This window comes from Diospyros lotus, chromosome 7 (genome assembly GCF_014633365.1).
Source record: "Diospyros lotus cultivar Yz01 chromosome 7, ASM1463336v1, whole genome shotgun sequence".
NCBI lineage: Eukaryota > Viridiplantae > Streptophyta > Magnoliopsida > Ericales > Ebenaceae > Diospyros > Diospyros lotus.
Window position 1 is genome coordinate 23,864,482 of NC_068344.1, and position 19,007 is coordinate 23,883,488.

General features: G+C 33.9%; 1 long non-coding RNA gene across 1 annotated transcript; it reads right to left on the reverse strand.

Moving 5' to 3' along the window:
* Positions 1–15,300: 15,300 nt before the first annotated feature.
* On the reverse strand, positions 15,301–17,257 carry LOC127806675 (uncharacterized). Its single transcript, XR_008024468.1, has 2 exons — positions 17,116–17,257; positions 15,301–17,021 (listed from the first exon to the last, which is right to left on the reverse strand). It is a non-coding gene; the product is annotated as an uncharacterized LOC127806675 (long non-coding RNA).
* Between the last annotated feature and the right edge of the window lie 1,750 nt (positions 17,258–19,007).

Sequence of the window (19,007 nt, forward strand, 5' to 3'; positions counted from 1 at the left end):
TAATTAATTAATTTAACTTAGTATTATATTATTGATTTTTTGCATTAAGAATATTTTGTTTCTATTAAGTAATTATTAAAATAAAAAAATTCATATATATAAACAAAAATAATTGATTTTATATCAATATGGTATTTATAAAATATATTAAATATTTTAAAATATATTCAATATTATACTCATTTTATAGATCTTAATAAAATATTTTCATTGGTATATATTTTTTATAACAATTTAATTTATATTTCTAATTATTAATCAAAATATATAAATATAATAAAAGTGATAAAGGATATAAAGGGAATAAGTTGTTTTGAAGTTATAGAAAGAGGGGTAAAATTAAAAATAAAATAAAAAAGAAAATTTGGTGTTGATGAATAGTGTAACACCAAATTTGGTGTTATACTATTCACACAACACCAAATTTGGTGTTATACTATTCACACAACACCAAATTTAGTGATTGAAAATTGTGCCCAGGTGTATTTATTGGAGTTCATTTTGAAAATTGTGCCAAGGTGTATTCATTGGAGTTTATTTTGCGCCAAATTGCAATTGGTGTTGCAATTGACGTATTCATTGGAGATGCTCTAATCCTTCAATTTGCAGATAATCTCTAATCCCTATTGAATTTCTGCAAGCTTTAATTGAGCAAGTCAACAGTTGTGTTTGAGACATCTAGCGATTGACATGTGGCATCGCAAATTGAAGGATTAGAGCATCTCCAATGAATACGTCAATTGCAACACCAATTGCAATTTGGCATAAAATGAACTAACACCAAATTTGGTGATTGAAAATTGTGCCCAGGTGTATTTATTGGAGTTCATTTTGAAAATTGTGCCAAGGTGTATTCATTGGAGTTCATTCGCAAAATTGGTGTTGCAATTGACGTAATTGAGCAAGTCAACAGTTGTGTTTGAGACATTTAGCGATTGACATGTGGCATCGCAATTTGGATTCCTCCTAATTGAAAAATTTTAAACATTTTCCTCTAGCCACTTGCGCATCCCAAGCTTCGGACTCTCATCCTCTAGCAAGCCCAACTCCTATCCCATGTGCGCTAGCCATCTTTCCTACATGCTCTCTTACTTTTATTATACACAAGACTAATTTTAAACTATTCTTTTAGACTATTCTATTTAAAACAAAAATTTTCATCTTTGCACCAGCTAAGACTCGAACCGTTAACCTCTCCCCTAACTCTCTCACGCGCAACCGCCTAGCTGCCATCACCATTGAGTCATGCTAACCCAAGAATTAGTTTTAAATCAATGCCCAATTTTCAAACTTCCACTTTAAACCCAAAAATTCCACAAACCTCCAATCATTCTCTTATTCATAAACATAATAAATTTAATATTAAATTCTATAAATATTTAATAAATCATAAATAAATTATTTGCACTTGTACAAAATTACTTATTATTATTTCCAAAATACCGGGATGTTACACATGTCACGTCTCATAAACACTAGTTTGAAAACTTACATGAGTCTGATCATGGGCATGTCATTACCCGTGATAATATTGCTTATAAAATGGCTGGTGTTGGTGACATAACTATTAAATTTGAAAATGGCTTTGTGTATACATTGAATGGAGTAAAATACGTTTCACAAATGGGTAGAAATCTGATTTTTGTAGGGGAATTAGAGAAGATAGGTTTTACTAATGGGGTTGGCAGTGGTATGATTAAAATGTTTAAAAACGCACTTAGAGCCTTTAAGGCTGTTAGGAAAAATGGCATTTATATCTCTTATGTTGAAGTAATTAATGGCACAACTCTCACTATTGCATCCATTGACATTGATCACACACAAAAGTGGCATAATATAGGTTGGCCCATGTAAGTGTTACAAGACTTAAATTACTTAATGATAAAGGTGTGTTCGGTAAGGATTAGGTGTCAGATTTGTCATTTTGTGACCACTGCGTGCTTAGCACACACCATAGGCTTTATTTCTCATCTAGCAATCATAAGACATCTAGAGTCTTAAAGTACATTCATTCGAACTTGTGAGATCCTGGGAGCAATCCCACTTTTGGAGGTAATAAATATTTTTTATCCATCATCGATGATTACTCTAAGCGTGTCTGGGTCTATCTACTCAAAGAAAAAATTGATACTTTCCAAAAATTAAAAAATTAAAAAATACAATTTGAAAATCAAACTGGTAATAAAATAAAATTCTTGAGAACAGATAATGGTCTTAAGTTCTGTAATGCTAATTTTGACAAAATGTGCATTGAGAGTGGCATCACTAGACATAAAATAGTTCCTTATACTCCACAACAAAATGGAGTTTTTGAAATGATGAATAGGACTTTACTTGATAAAGTTAGATGTATGATGTTGAGTTCTGGTGTGCCTAAGTCATCTGGGGTGAAGTGATTATGACTGCTTGCTATTTGACTAATTTAATTCCCTTTGCCATTTTGAATGGTGACACATCTTATGAACGTTGGTATGGTAATTGTGCTGACTATTCTGTGTTGAAAACCTTTGGTTGTGCCATTTTCTCTTATTAGAGTGAGGGAAAGCTAGATCCTAAAGCTAAGAAGTGATTCTTCTTAGGTAATCCTGAAGGTGTTAAGGGATACAGGTTATGGAATAGAAGCCAAAATGGTGTTAAAATCATTATTAGTCGGGATGTCACATTTAATGAAGTAGATATGTCATGTCTTAAGGATGAGTCTGATTTAGTGAGTGATAAACAACAAGATGGTGAAGAGTCTGAGGTTGAGGTAGAGAAAGTGAGTACCCACATCCCTGTTGCCCCGAGTAAGGTGGAGAATGACACACAAGATCAACCTATTATTGAGGAAGAGAGTAGTAAGGATATAATAGAAGAACATTCTTGTAAGAACCCATATTTTCGTACGGTTATCACGTAATTTTAGTAAGTTTAGAATACCGAAAAATTGAATTGATAGCAGTTATAAGTACCGAATCAACTGTAGGGAGTGCCCTGAAGCCGAGATGCCAAAGGAAAATGATATGATAGTGATGAGTATTCCGAGATAGGATTTATGGTATCGAAAGAAATCGAATTGGAAACGATTTTCGGTACAGCTAAAATACAGTTGCTATTTAGGCTACAAAATCGAATCATTGTAGGAGACTCTCGGGAAGTCAACGGAAGCTTGAGGCTTCGGTTTTTCATAATAAGCAACCCTTTAGTAGTTTCGGGATGAAACGATAGTCCGGTAAGGATGCTGGAGCGAAATCGCCATTATCGAGTAACTTTGAAGTTACTAATTTTGTGTTTTCGGTATTTTAATGCAAATTAATTTGAGGTTTAAGGGCATAGTTGCAATAAAGAAATTGCTAAAAAAAAATTAAGAAGAAAATTGGGGTTTATGTATAATTTCCTTAGTTTAAATGTATTAATGTAATATATAATTATATATATATGTGTATTAGTGTTGCGTGCGTGTATTGGCCATGCCCTGCACATCCCATACCTTTGCAAACTCCATTCCCTGCATCTTTAAGCCATTCCTCTGCCAAATCATGGCTAGCAATTGAGTAATTTTCACGCAAAGAAAGTATGGGCAAGGCAAGCGTGAGGTGATGGAAATGGCTATAAAAGGGGGATAAGATGTGAGCAAATGGAAGCAAGAAGGAAAAGGTAGTGAAATGGAAGAAAATGAAGAAGGCAGTCACGACAACAAGCTATGGCCGAGAAAGGCAGCAAGCAAGCGATCGGGAGATCGTGAGGGAGAGGTCGACTGAGAAGTGGTTGTTTCCAGCGACCAAAGGCGGCCATGCCCGCGAAGCAGAAGCTTTGATGCTCGGCCATGGCGGATAAGGAAGAGCGAAGCAGCGACAATGAGGTTGATTGCAGCAGCTGACGGTGCGTGTGTGAATGCGGGTAAGGCCGGAGGCCGGTGCAACGGCTAGCAAAAGCCCGACGATGGTGCGAGGCGGCGGCTGGGCATGGCACAGGGGCTGCTCGCGTAGGAGTCAGAAAATAGAAGGAGGAGGAAGAAGAATGAAGGAGAAGAAGAAAATAAGAAATAGAGAAAAAAAGAAAAAAAAAATTAGAAGAAGAAGGTCGTGGGTTGTAGGAGAAGCAGAGGAAGAAGAAGGTGAATAGGAAGAAAGAAAAGAAAAGAAATGGAGGAAAAATAGAAGAAAATGGAGAAAATTTTTGAAAAAATCTTGAAAAATAGGAAATGGATATTTATAAATATTTTAAAAATTTTGGGTAAGAAAATGGTTCGAACATGTATTTCGAGGATATGGCATGCAAACTGAGGAAGTTTGAGAAGCTAAGTTAAGATAAGTAAAATTCCCTAGAAAATTTCAAAAATTCAGGAATATTATTTTATGAATTTTCATAGTGAAATATTTGAGAAAATATTTAAAAAATATTTAGTTTGGATTTATTGAGAAAAAATATGAAGAAATAGAGAAAAAATAAAGAAAATGCAAGAAATTATGAAAAAATAGATTTTAATGTTTATTTAAATAAATTTGGTAATTAGGATGCTTAATTTGAAGTGACTTGTGCGAATTCTAAGGTTGGCACACGAATCGATGCGATGCACGAATTTTGATGCAAGACGCGAATATCGAAGTAGACCGATAAGTTTGAAAAGGTAAGTGATACTTCCCAACTAGATTTAGTTTTATGGAAAATGATTGGTTGTAGATGATTTATGTTTCAAACTCCGATCTTCGGGGATGCCTTCATCATATTGACGTGCTTCGATATGTATCCATCAAGTAGACTGCATACATGACATGCTATGAAATGCATATGTACACGTTAATATCATTAATCACGTGGATTGTGGCCGTAAAGAGTACGAACTGGCACCGCTGCTTTACCAAGGGTGCATCTATACACCCCGGCTTTGAAAGAGGTGGGCCCAAAAATGGTGAGTAGCATGAAGGGTGCAGTTGACCCTTACGATGAGTAAGACATTGCATTCATACACGAAATATGTTTTATGTACCCTTACTTAGATGATTCATTATCTAACTTGGGCTTAGCCCCTAGAATATTTAAACGTTCCAGATGAAGATTGTAGCAGATACGAGGATAAATGAGGCATGAAATGGCACTTAGCAGGGTGCATGAGAAATGAAATGTATGTTATGTAGCCAGGTATTTAAGTTCTACTACTTTGAATTATGAACGTTTTGAGGAATTTTAAATTATATCCTTATGGTTAATGACGATGTAAGACCTAATTTATGATCAACGTTAAGATGTCAGGTTCGGTCCTTGCTTCCGCATTTGATGTGTATAATGATTCCCTTTCGAGAAGAAAATGATTGAGAGTTCTGGGGCGTTACAATTCTGATGATCATGACCCTGTAACCAATTATCAATAGCCTAGAGATAGAGAGAAAAGACTACATAGAACCTTAAAAGATTGTGAATCAATTATAGTCTTGGTTATGCCAATTATCAAGAATTAGTTGATAAAGAGTCAAATACATATAATGAGGCAATTAAAAGTGAAAACTCTAAGGAATGGATCAAAGCAATGAAGGAGGAGATAAGGTCCCTCTATAAAAATCAAACTTGGGAATTAGTACCTAAGCCGAAGGACAAATCTTTAGTGAGTTGTAAGTGGATTTATAAAGTTAAAGAAGATATTAGTGGGGATGAACCAATAAGATTTAAAACTAGATTGGTAGCTAAGGGATTCACACAAAAGAAATGGGTAGACTATAATGAGATATTTTCTCTAGTTGTCAAGTATACCACTATACGTGTCATACTAGCCTTAGTTGCACATTTTAATTGGAAACTTGAATAGCTTGACGTTGAAACTGCATTATTGCATGGTGATATTGAAGAAAAGATTTGTATGTCTCAACCCAGGGATTTCAAAGATAAAGATAAACTTAATCTTGTGTGTTATCTTAAAAAATCGTTATATGATTTGAAATAGTCCCCTAGGCAATGGTACAAATGCTTTTGACTTTTTGTGCATTCCATTGGATTTAAAAGGAGTGAATTTGATCACTATTTATATTTTCAACATGATAATAACTGTGTGTTCTTATTATTATATATTGAATATATGCTTTTAACTGGCTTAGATTTAAAGATGATAAATGAGATAAAAATAACTTTAAATAAAGAATTTAATATTAAAGACCTAAGCTAGAAAAATCCTAGGCATTGAAATTGAAAGGAATAGATCAAATTTATGTTTATTTTTACATCAATTATCTTATGTCCTGAAAATATTAAAAAAATTTGGCATGCATGATTGTAAGCCTGTCACCTTATCTCTAGCTAATAATTTCATATTGTTTAAGGAATCGTCCTCTGCGAATGAAGAAGAAAAAAAATACACGAGTAAAGTATCGTATACTAATAGCATTGGATCGGTAATGTATTTAATGGTATGTACTAGACCTAACTTAGCTTACGAAATTAGTACACTTAACAGGTTTATATCAAATCCTAGTCCTAAACACTAGAATGCGCTAAAATGGTTATTAAGATATCTAAAGGGTTCTTATGCAATTGGCTTGGTGTATAAACACACACTTGAAAAAGTAAAACTAAAGGGTTCACTACAAGAAATTTAGTATATTGTGACAAAAATAATTGTGATGGATTAAATTTTGTTACGAAAAGTATCTTTTTTGTGACAAAATAAATTTTTCTCATACCAAATTCAAAAAGTGAACAAAGTTGTGACAAATAATATTTTGACAAAATATTTTATTATAATATAGTGATGTAAATAATTTATAATGACAAAATAATTTTTGTCACATCAAGTTGGCGCCAATTTTTTGGCGCCAATTCAACTTACATAATATGACAAAATAATTGTCATAAAAATTTTTGTCATAATATTTAATTATATACGATGTAATTACAAAGTTTTTTAGTCAGAATAAATAATAATTTTTATAACAAAAATAGTTTGTCACAAAATAGTATTATAAAAAAAAATATGACAAAAATATGTATGTCACGAGAAATTTAATTTTTTATGAGAAAAATAATTTTATTCAATTTAATTTTTCATAAAAATACATCATATTAGGCATAAAAAATAATAATTTGGTGACAAAAAAATTCAAAATATTTTCTCATAATAAAAAAATAAAAGACATGTAGTCATAAAAATATTTTATTATAATATTTTGTCATAAATTTTTAGCCCCAATATTAATTAGATATCCTAACAAACATATTAATAAATTGTAAAAGAAACACTTAAAAATAAAATAATAAATAATTTTTGACTAATTTAATTTTTCTTAAAAATTTCATTCTATCATTTCCGTCTTTAAAAATTTTATTTCACCTTTCTTGTTTTGATTTGACACAAAATATGGAGTTCTCTTTACTTTTTAATTTTTAATTTTAAGTTTTGAATTTATTTTTAATTTTCTATTTTTAGAAAATTAAAAACGCGTTCTATTTGTCATTTTGAAAAATTATTTTTCAAAATAGAAAATTAGGAAACGCATTCTTTTTGAAATTTTGAAAATAATTTTTTAATAATATTTTATTTAATAAATTTGATTATTCAATAAATTAGAAATATTTAATGTTAATATATTATTAAGAAAATAAATACATTTTAAAGTTAATGAATTTTGTAATATTGTTTCCCATTGCAATAATACAATATGAATAAATAAATAAATAAATGTGTTTTGAGTTTATATTGCCACCAAAATTTTTATGCCAATATTAATTAGATATCTTGAAAATGAATAAATTAATATTTAACTTTTGACAAATTATAATTTTCGTTAAAAATTTGCCCTTATCATTTTGCTTCTTAAAGAATTTATTTCACCTTTGCTATTTTGATCTCATCACCTAAAAAGTTAAGTTTCTTATTTAATAACTAAAATTTTGAAAATTTGATTTTTGTTTAATATTAAGATATTTTGTCATAAAATATTGATACCAAATTTTTTGTGTCAATATTGATTAGATATATTGAGAAATAATAAAATAATATTTATTTTTTGGTAATTTTAAATTTTAATTTAAATTATTATTTTAAAAAAATAAAAATAAAATAACATTAATATTACGGTCCAGCTGAACTATATACAGTCGGTGAGCAAATTAATAAAATTTTATTTTAAACCAATTTATATATTAAAATTTTAAGTTATTATTATCTTTTAACTCATAAATAAATTATTAAATTTGTAAATGATTAAAATACATAAAGAGTTGATTTTAATTTAAATTTTAATCATAATAAGTTCTCTATAATTTATATTAATTAAACTATTTAAACGAAATTCAACATGATCGGATAAATAAAGTTGTACTATTACAATATATATAAAAAGTTTATAATGATATCACTTTCTTGTTGCAACGCTTGTATGGTGGAAGCCATGCACTGACTGATGCATCAAATATTCAAATTTTTATTAATATTAAATATTTAAATTTATTAAACTTTAAGTAAGTTTAGGAAATTTTTTTCTACAGCTAATATAGGAACTTTAATTGGTCAATCCATTAAATTTACAAATCTACGAAGGTGGCCATTACATGTTACTTTTTAATTAATTTAATAAATATTAATTATTAATTACTAAATATATTTTTTAAATAAATATTAAATATAGAATATTATTAATTTTTTAAAAATAAATACAAATCTTCTTTTTATTTTTTAATCAATTAATTTATTTAAAAATTTTAAAAAATATTTATTTATTTCAGTTTAGCTAAAATGACAAAGAAACAATTATTGCAATTCGTCTATCAGATAATTACATGCTAACATTTCTAACCACAGATCTAAAGTTACACAACATCTAAGAAAGTAATTATAGAATATTCAAGGGGTACAACTTCATTACAGAATCTACAAAACAATAATCTAATTCACTCACGTTAATAGCTTTAGATTTCGTCAATGCTCAGTGCTGATGATGGTTGCCGAACACGACGGATTCAAGTTTATCGATATCATCTAAGAATGACCACTGGCTGCTGTTAGTTTCGACTGGATAAAGTTGCAAACTAGACTCTTGGAAATAAGGAAACGACACATTTTCTTATTGTATGACTAGGTTTTCAAAATTCCAAAAAGGGTTTGGATCATCCATGATGAAAGATCCATTGTCATAATATGGGTTTGAATTGGCTTCTCGGTGAAACCAATTTTGAACATTGAGAGGGTTTGCATAAGAGTTTGTAAATAGTAATTTCTCCGATAAAGTTAGATGAAATTGAAGATCAACAACCTATTATTGGAGGGTAAAAATGTAGGATACACAACCATATATAGGATCTTGGAGCCTAACTTCAACTTCATACAATAGTGTAGCAGCAGTCGCATAACGGTCACTTATCGGAAGTTGAGCCAGGAGCTTGGAGGCATTACTGGTACCAAAAATCATGTGGATGGCTGCAAAATCAGTAGGTCATTCTTTATGACAGAAGTAAGGGGCAAAGACGCACAATTGAGTGTATCTTCTTCGCAAAACTTTGCAGGCACCGCACGGAGAATCGGGTCCTAACATGATCTTCTAGGTAGATCTGGGTAGATCTAGCTAGATCTAGGTATTGGGTAGATCTGCAACTTGAGCAGGCATGAGCCGATGGATCTAGAAGGTGCACGGAAATCGAGAGTGACCAGTGGATCTGGAAGGCGATGGATCTGGAAGACGAATCATATCTGGAAGATGTATCAGATCTGGAAGGTGGATCAGATCAAATCTTGAAGATCTAACAAATCTGGAAGACGGATCAGATCTGGAAGGCGACCCTCTGGATCTCAAAAGCGATGCAGATTTGGAATACAAATTAGATCTGGAAGGCAACCAATGGATTTGAGAGACAAATATGAAGGCAACGATGGATCTGCAGCTTGAGCAAATCTGGAAGGTGACCGGGAGTGATCGATGGATCTCGAAGGTTATGGATCTGGAAGACGGAGCAAATCTGAAAAATGAATCAGATCTGGAAGGCGATCGGTGGATCTCAAAGGCGATGCAAATCTGAAAGGCGGTGCTGGATCTAGGCGGCGGCTACAGATGCCGCAATCTGAAGGCAATGATGACAGAGAGATAGATTTGAATGCAGGAACGAATCTGCAGCTTGAGCAGGCTTGAGTCGATGGATCTGGAAGGTGCACGGCGACCGGGAATGACTGGTGGATTTGGAAGGCGATGGATCTGGAAGACAAAGCAAATCTGGAAAATGAATTAGATCTGGAAGGCGATTGGTGGATCTCAAAGGCGATGCAGATCTGGAAGGCGGTGTCGGATCTAGGCTGCAGCTACAAAGGCCGCGATCGGAAGACAGTGATGACAAAGACACTGATTTGAAGGCAACAATGGGTTTGCAGCTTGAGTAGGCTAAAGCCGATGGATCTGGAAGGTGCACAGCAACTGGGACTGATTAGTGGATTTGGAAGACGATGGATCTGGAAGATGGAGCAAATCTGGAAGATGAATCGGTGGATCTCGAAGGCGATGCAAATCTGGAAGGCAGTGCCGGATCTAGGCGGCAACTACAAAGGTTGCAATCTGAAGGTAGTGATGACAGAGAGACAGATCTGAAGGCAGCGATGGATCTAGAAGGTAGATCTAAAGGCAACGATAGATCTGCAGCTTGAGCCGGTAGATCTGGAAGGTGCACGGCGACCAGGAGTGACCAGTGGATCTCAAAGGTGTAGCTGGAGGATTTGGAAGGTGGTGGATCTTGAAGGAGAGCAGGCACATGGACGTATGAGAGAAGAAAAGGAAAAATTGTGAAAAAATAGCGATGAGTCTAGAGACGGAAAAAAATCATCTCAAATTTGAGATAGAAATGAATCCGTCTCAAATTTATAATTTTTTTTTTATAATTTTTAAAAATAATATATAATTAATAGTTAATTATTAAAAATAATATTCAAATTTTTGTGACAAAAATAATTTTAATGACAAAAACAATTTTATTAAATTTAATTTTTTTATAAAAATACATCACATTAGGCATAAAAAATATAAAATAATAAAATAATAATTAGGCTTTATCATATTACGCATAAAAAATATAAAATAATAATTAAGCTTCATCAAAAGGAGGCAAGTACGTTACAGCTAACACATCATTGCCAAACCGAACCCATTCCCTTTTACAACTTGAAATAAGATATCAATATTTATATTTTTTATTTTAATTTTAAATAAATAATTAAAAATCCAAACTAATAATTTTATCAATATTTAAATTATGAAAAATAAAATATTGATGCAAATCTCTCTCTCGTACTCTTAATAGTTTTGAGCTTTACCCCTAACATTTAAAAAGATAAATAAGTACCAATTGTAGAATAAAATATATGATATATTAATTAAGCGACAAATTAGGAGTCCCTGTAGGGTTTACTTAACGTGGGAAAGTGATTTGATTCTTCCAAGGCTTCTTTTAATTGGGATAACCCCTTTAGAGGGATCCACTTGGAATAAAGACCAGACCACACTTAGAGATTGGGCCGTGTCATTATTATGGTCAGCCAAGGTCTGTGGACTTTTGACTTTTCACCAAATAAATAATGAAGCAGCAACCAAGTTTTGAAAAATAAAACTTTTGCCACTCATTAATTAAACATATCTAACTAAGTTGTTGTAAGTGGCCTCTCCTACCACCCCTAGCTCTTATATTATTGGCAATAATGATAGAGTGTAATCCAGGGGTCCTACAATTCCACGATAACATTTTTGTGGCGGGAGAGAATATTTAGTCCATGATCCTTCTACCCTCCCTTATCTTTCTCTTTCTCTGAACTCACTCTCGCCCATCTGCCTCCGCCTCTATTCCTCTTCCTTCAACTTTGTCGACCGACTTTTATGTACTCTTCTATATCCCTATCATTTATGTATTTTAATATCTGATTATCTTTAGTATTGTTCAAACAATATTACTTGATATTGTTTGGAAGCCATGAGATTGGATATCTGATGTTCTGATAATGGTTCTGAAGCAGACTATAAGATTATATCTCTGAGCCTCTGATAATTAGGAGTTGAATTTTAGTCCCCATGCCTTTAGAGACTCTGAATTTTATTTTCTTCTTGTGCATTATGCCAACCATTGAAGCTCATTTATTTGCTTTTATTTTAATGCTTTAGAAAGTCACGGCTTATATAATTTCACTTTAATTTCGTTACTCAACATTTTAGTTTCTAAATTCTACATTAGATCATGCTTGTGAAAAAAATCTTAATGTTGTCAGAGTATTATGCCCTTTGGATATCCAAGCACACATAGCTGATGCTAAATTTTTGGTTGATTGAATTATGTATGAATCTTGGTGTAGTGTTGGTGTTATTTATTTTATAAATTAGACAAGTCACATATTAAATAAAATGAATTATGAGAATGTAAATATATAGAAATAAAATGAAACTACATATTCATTTTGAGTGACCTTATTTGCTAGCCGCGCGGGCTGGGCCCAAAAGTGGAATAAAATATTAAATTAATTAGATTATTAATTATAATAAATATTAAATTAAATAATATCATATAAATTTATTAATAAATTATAAAAAAACACTAAAAAAAATTCTGTTGAAAACTTACTAGAAAACATTTATGTTGAAAACACTAAAATGCCTCTTAGTTTTTCATTTATTTTTTTCCTTATTTATACCTTATAATATAATTTGATTTAATAGATCAACACATTAGAAATTTCACCTTGATAGTCGATAAATAAAATTATTATGGATCACTTACATATTTTTATTTTATTATATAATATATTTAATTGCTATGACACCTAGTAAAAAAAACAGCTATTTCAAATAAAAGTCCACTATTCCACCGTTAAATATTCCTGTTACACGTGTGCAATTCAAATCCAATACTTTATCATCAAAGGTTTCTAGTACATAAAGAAAATCCACTACTTTGCCACCTAATTCCAAGAAGAACATCACTTTGCCAATCATGGTTCATACTACATAACTTAGAGAAAAAGATTCAACACCACCAAGAACAAATAATGGTATTCCACCATCCACTTTGAATAAGATTGTGAGTTCATCAATTTCTCCAAATGTCACGGTGACAATTGAGTCAACAATTAGTGAAGGTTAGTTATTTATTTATATTTGTTTGGATTTTCAATTAAATATTTATCCATTGATGATATTTCTATTTTATTAATTTTAATTTTAGTTTAGTTTGATAAACTTACCTTATTTGTACGATGTGGTTAAATTACAGCGAGTAATACAAAGAAAAGAGGTCGGGGAATAACTAGAGAATCTAAGGTTAAAAAGCAGATGAAAGAGGGTAAAAAGATTGGAGGAGTTATTATTAAAAAATCAATGCATCTACCAATAGGCCTTTACCTTGGAACACTCTATCCTGGGGGCCTGTGGGCTGTCCAGGCCCAATCTCGGCCCTTCCTTCAGGCCCAATCTCGACCCCTTCCCTCAGACCCTATCTCAGCCCTTCCTCAAGCCCGACCTCGGCCCAATCTGATCTCTCTTTTGGACTGAGCTTTGGCCCAGCGCCAGCTTGCCATGGCATCATTGTAAACCCACTGGATATCCACGCAACCGTCTTAGATCACATCCTCATTAATGGCGGATCCCATCCACATTAATGAGGGTCCCGTCGCCACCATGCCACCACTTGGGAACCAGCACCGGCGTCGGATAGCCAGTCTCATTACCTACAAGCGCGCGTCTCATGCACGTAGGAGGACATCTCCTCATCCTATATCAACCAGCTCTCTTCAGAGCCAAGGTATGTTCTAACCTCTGGCCTACTGATACACTGCATCATCTTACTCTCTTACTTATTCGACCGTCGAAGTGCTTGCAAGTGCCGATCGCCCCCCTGACGGATCCGTCGCTGGAGCCCGTGCCCTGCCTCCGATTATCCCCTTTTTGGTCAAGAAGGAACAGTGATAAAATATTTTATCACAAGAAGCCTAATTTCTTGTAGTGGTTTTACCGATTCTGACTATGCAGATGATAGGGATAATAGGAAATCTACATCTTCCTATGTGTTTACTTTGTGTAATTCTTGCATTAGTTGGAAGTTACAAATTCAACACATTGTTGCACTTTCTACAACTGAATCAGAATATATAGCTGCCACTAAAGTTATTAAAAAAGCATTGTGGTTTAAAGGATTACTTAAAGAACTAAGTGTTTTAAGTAATAATGTGATTGTATATTCTGATAGTCAATCTGCTATTTATCTGTGTAAAAATTCAATGTTTCACGAACGCACTAAGCACATAGATGTCGGACTTTATTTTATATATAACATTGTGTCTCGAGATGTTGTTAGGCTTGAGAAGTTATTGTCTGAGTATAACCCTTCAGATATGGGAACAAAGGTTCTCACATTGGCCAAGTTTAGAAATTGTCTTACACTTCTAAACATTGGTAAAGGTAACTGAACATTCCAATTTTTTTGGTAGTTTCATCAACTAATGTATTGTTTGTTTGTGTGCAGGCCTTGTTAAGTATCAAGGAGGAGATTTGTTGGAGTGTGATACCCAACAAGTCCAAGGCGATGATGGTAAAATCGGGTAAGTATAAAATTATCATAGGTTTCGACCTAAAATTGATAGATTTAAAGGTCCAAACCCACTTATAGGAAGCCTAATAAGAAGATGGCGCAAGTAAGTTTATCTTGTTTTTTGAGGAAAGTGGACTTGACCCAGTTGCTCAAAACAAGAACCAAGCCTAACCCATTTTGTTAGTTACCCTATCTAAAGCCCATTATTCTCCTTATATATGTCTAGCCTATTAGCCCATCACTCATCTCTATTAGCCCATTACTTAACTTATTTGGTATAGCCCATTTGAAGTTGCTGGAGACTTGGTCGTTTCCATTCAAATCCAGGGTGATTTTTTGAAAGGGTAAAAGAAAAAAGAGAGAGAGCGAGTGAAAGAGTGACCAAAGAGGAGAAAACAAGTGATGTTCATATTCATTCTCGGGTTGGGGCTATTTTCTTCGGATTTGAGCAAATTGGGGTTTGATCCGAGGCTGGTTTTGGGTTTTCTTTGGGACTGATTATTGGATTTACCTTAATGGCTCTTGGATCAATCGATATGAGCCTTGAAACCCCATTTTCAACTCCTCCATCGACGACGACAATAGGGAGTTCTTTTGCTCTTATTCTTTCGGTTTCTCGTTTGGTTTTTAACTTACTATTTTTCGCATTTTCCTCTAATCCTGTAAGCACCCCCGCCCGGATATCCCAGCCGCCCGGACTACCAGAACGGGAGCGCCTACGGAAGGGAAAAATAATGAAACACGAGACAAAGACCACCCCGGCATGCATACACAAAAATAAGAACAGCGGAAGCAAAGCTCAGGACATGCATGCACTATGGGTACCCCGCTAACACAACGGTCACAAGATAAATAAATAGACACAAACTCCTGTGCCGACATACACAAGACTCGAGAAAACACCTAGCACAGTACGAAATAATAGAGTAAATTCTACTTAGACATCAGAGTGGATAGGGATTGACGAGACTGCCTGTACACCACACCGACTCTGCCGTTAAAGTTGACTCCCTTGCTATGGCCCACGCCGCCACTACCTGGAATGATGGAAAGCAAGGTGAGTCGAGAGGCTCAGCAAGCATAAGGAAGAAAAGGCTGAAGGCTACACAAAACCAGAAATCTCACCCCAGAATAAATCCCAGGTACACACAAGCCATGAGACGCTACAACACAACAGCTCAATAGTATAACAAAATAAAAGCACATACCGGTCTTTGGGGCCCACATAAGACACTTGGCACCCAAGTCCCATACCAACATGCCGCTGCCCTGAAAGGCAACAAATGTCTCCACAAACCTGCGCGCGCTGTCCCAGGCCGGTACTCCCGTCACCTGTATCCGTCAGTACTCCCGACAACCGAGCCATAGGCTCCCTCGGAACGGTACTCCCGTCCGAGAACTAATAACTACCAGTAGCCATGCAATGCACATAAAAATGCAATGGCGTAGTGAGCATCAACGTGATACAAGGCGCCCATACATCCAGGCATCAGGCCATGCTCCGCCCACATAGTAAACCACACGCCATGCATATGCTCGCGGTGGATGCAACCTAACCAAACTAGAATGTCCGTGTCCAAGCATACTCAATAAATGAATATCCCAACATGCATCCCGTACCCATGTGCATATCAAATCATGAACAGTAATACAATGTATCTAATCATGCAGTAAATCACATATCGGCAGAGCTAGTCAGCAGTGCCCGGCACTGGTCAACGGCCAGTGACTAGGGGTGTCCACCCGACGGTCCACATCAGGGCCGTATAATAGTCTATCCCAGCGTCACCAACAACCGACCCCTGCCCTACTGCTCGATAGCTCTAACCGAACTATAAATAAATCCGGGAAAACTGTAAATAAGCCCGATAAAATTATAAATAAACTCGCCCGTCTAGGAATCTAGTTCCCAAGCTGGGTCCGGCATCATTCCGAAAGGAATGGGGGCGGTACAAACCCCCTTAGGCTCACAACGAATAAAATTATAGAAGTCTCAGATTTAATTTAAATTGAAACAAATGAATAATAGTTCAACCAATAAGGCAATGTGCCGCATTAAAGCAAGGGAGGTGATAAAATACAGGAAATCACGGGGTCTTTCACGGGAATTAAAGAACATGAGAAGAGGGTTATGAGCTTGCCTTTACATAGCCGTTTCTTGCATTTCTTGCACTCCCGCTACGAAGTAAAACGTTTAATAACGTTTAATAGCGATTAATAAAACCCGAGACTCACATTAATTAAATCTAATCGTATAATATAATTAATTTAGCCATCTAAATTCCACATAGACACCTCGTAAATAAAATCCCAATAAATCTCATATTTCTTTTAAATTAAATCATGCCCAAAACATCCCTAATTCGTATAATTAATACGCAAAACCAAACCGAATTAAGGGAAGACAAGAGATTCACCAAATGGAAATAGATCGCAAGGGTAGAGGAGAACTTGCCTCATTCAGCTGATTACAGCGTTTTCACGCTTAAACATCACCAGATTAATACACGCTGTAAATTAGATTAAACTCCTAAAATTAACAAAATTGAGCCCAAAATTAAATTCCAACCGTACAAAATGATTTATACACATTTATTTACTTACCAGAATAATTAAACTGCGATTAAACTTCTTTTAATCTGAGATTTCTCCCACAAAAATAGCCCTACGCGCTGCTTCTTCTTCTTCCTCTTTTTTTTTCCTCAGATTCTGCTTCGAATTTGGCCGAAATCGGCCTTAAAATCGCAGCAAAAAATGCTGCTGGCAAATTGGGCGACCCACAACGCGCCACGTGGCGCGCCCAGCAGCCGCACATGGCTGCCACCGCCTTGCCCAAAACGACGCCGTTTTGGGCAAGGATTTTGGCTGAAAAATCAGCCAAAATTCTCCATCGCGCGCGCACACCCAAGGGGGCTCGAACCCGCGACCTCACCCAGCACACGAGCACTCGCGACCGCCCGCGCTAGCCGACTCCTTTTACCGTATAATGCCTTCACTTATATTTAAGGTGATTTGCGGCCACTTCGGCAAATCACATTTTAGCACCCAGAACTTTCATTATTGGCACACACACCCCAGACTCTAATTTCCTTTATTGCACTTACACCCGAAAACTTTCAAAAATCCATTAAATTAATTTATTTTTCTTATATCTCCAAATTCCCAAATAAATTAATAATTTCCATAAATGCAAGAATTAATAATTATCTTATTTACTTATTTTCTCAAAATAACGTAAGTAAATATTTTCTCTTAATTTCTCTAATACTCCAAAATGACATCAAATGCCAAAATTATTAATCATTATTTATTTCTCAAATTTTCGGGATGTTACAAATCCAATATGTGGTTTGTGGGATTTGTGATGAATTTTCTTTACAATATGACTTCACAAAACATATATCAATATAGTATCAAACAGAGACTTAAGATTTGTTTCGAGATTTATGGAAAGTTTTCAAAAATGTATGCGAACCCAATTAAGACTTAACACAACCCATTACCGATAAATAGATAGATAATTTGAGAAAACAATTCAAACTCTTGAGGATATGTTAAGGGATAAGTTGTAGATTTTTTAAAAAAAATGAAAAAAACCCTTGTCTTTGGTGGAATTTCTCTATAATAACAATTATCGTGGTAGTATAGGAATGACTCTTTACAAACCATTGTATGGTAAAATTTGTAGATCTCCCCTCTACTATATCAAAGTGTGAAAGATGGTTAATGAAACTCAAATTGATAGAGGAAACAATTAAGAAAATACAATTAATCTAGGAAAGAGTTAGAATGGTCCAAAGTTGGCAAAAGTCATAAGTTGACAATTGGATGAGAGATTTGGAAATTTAAGAAACAGATAAAATTTATTTAAATGTTACTCCATTTGAAATGGTGAGGAAAAAAAACAAACAAACAAAAAAAGAAAAAATTAATCTCACAATATATTGAACCATATGAGATCTTGGAATGGATTGGTCCAGTACATATCATTTTGGTATTACTTATAATCTTGTCTAGCTTACATAACATGTTCCATGTGTCTTAGTTATAAAAACATGACTCTGATCCAACTCATACCTTTTCTAAGGAAATCATTAATTTAAACTATCTTGAGACATAATATGAGATGAATTCTAAAGTCAATTAATCATCAAGGTATTGGGAGATATATATGTATGTATGAATCAAATAATAATAATGATATATTATCAATATTTAGAATAAAGTAATAAAATTATATACATATTAAGAAAGATCTTGGAATGTAATAATGACCAAGATAAAATAAGGTAATGACTAAGAGGCCTAATTACAAAAAAGAAATTGAAATATCTTCGGGACTTAGTGAGGAAATCTTTTAATTTTTAAGTGTCAAATTGTAATTTTTATAAATTAAAGAGGGTCAAAGTGAAATAAATAGAAAATTAGCTTTGCCTAAGTGTAATAAAAAGGGTCCAAGTATAATTTATTAGAAAATCATAATATGTAACAGAATT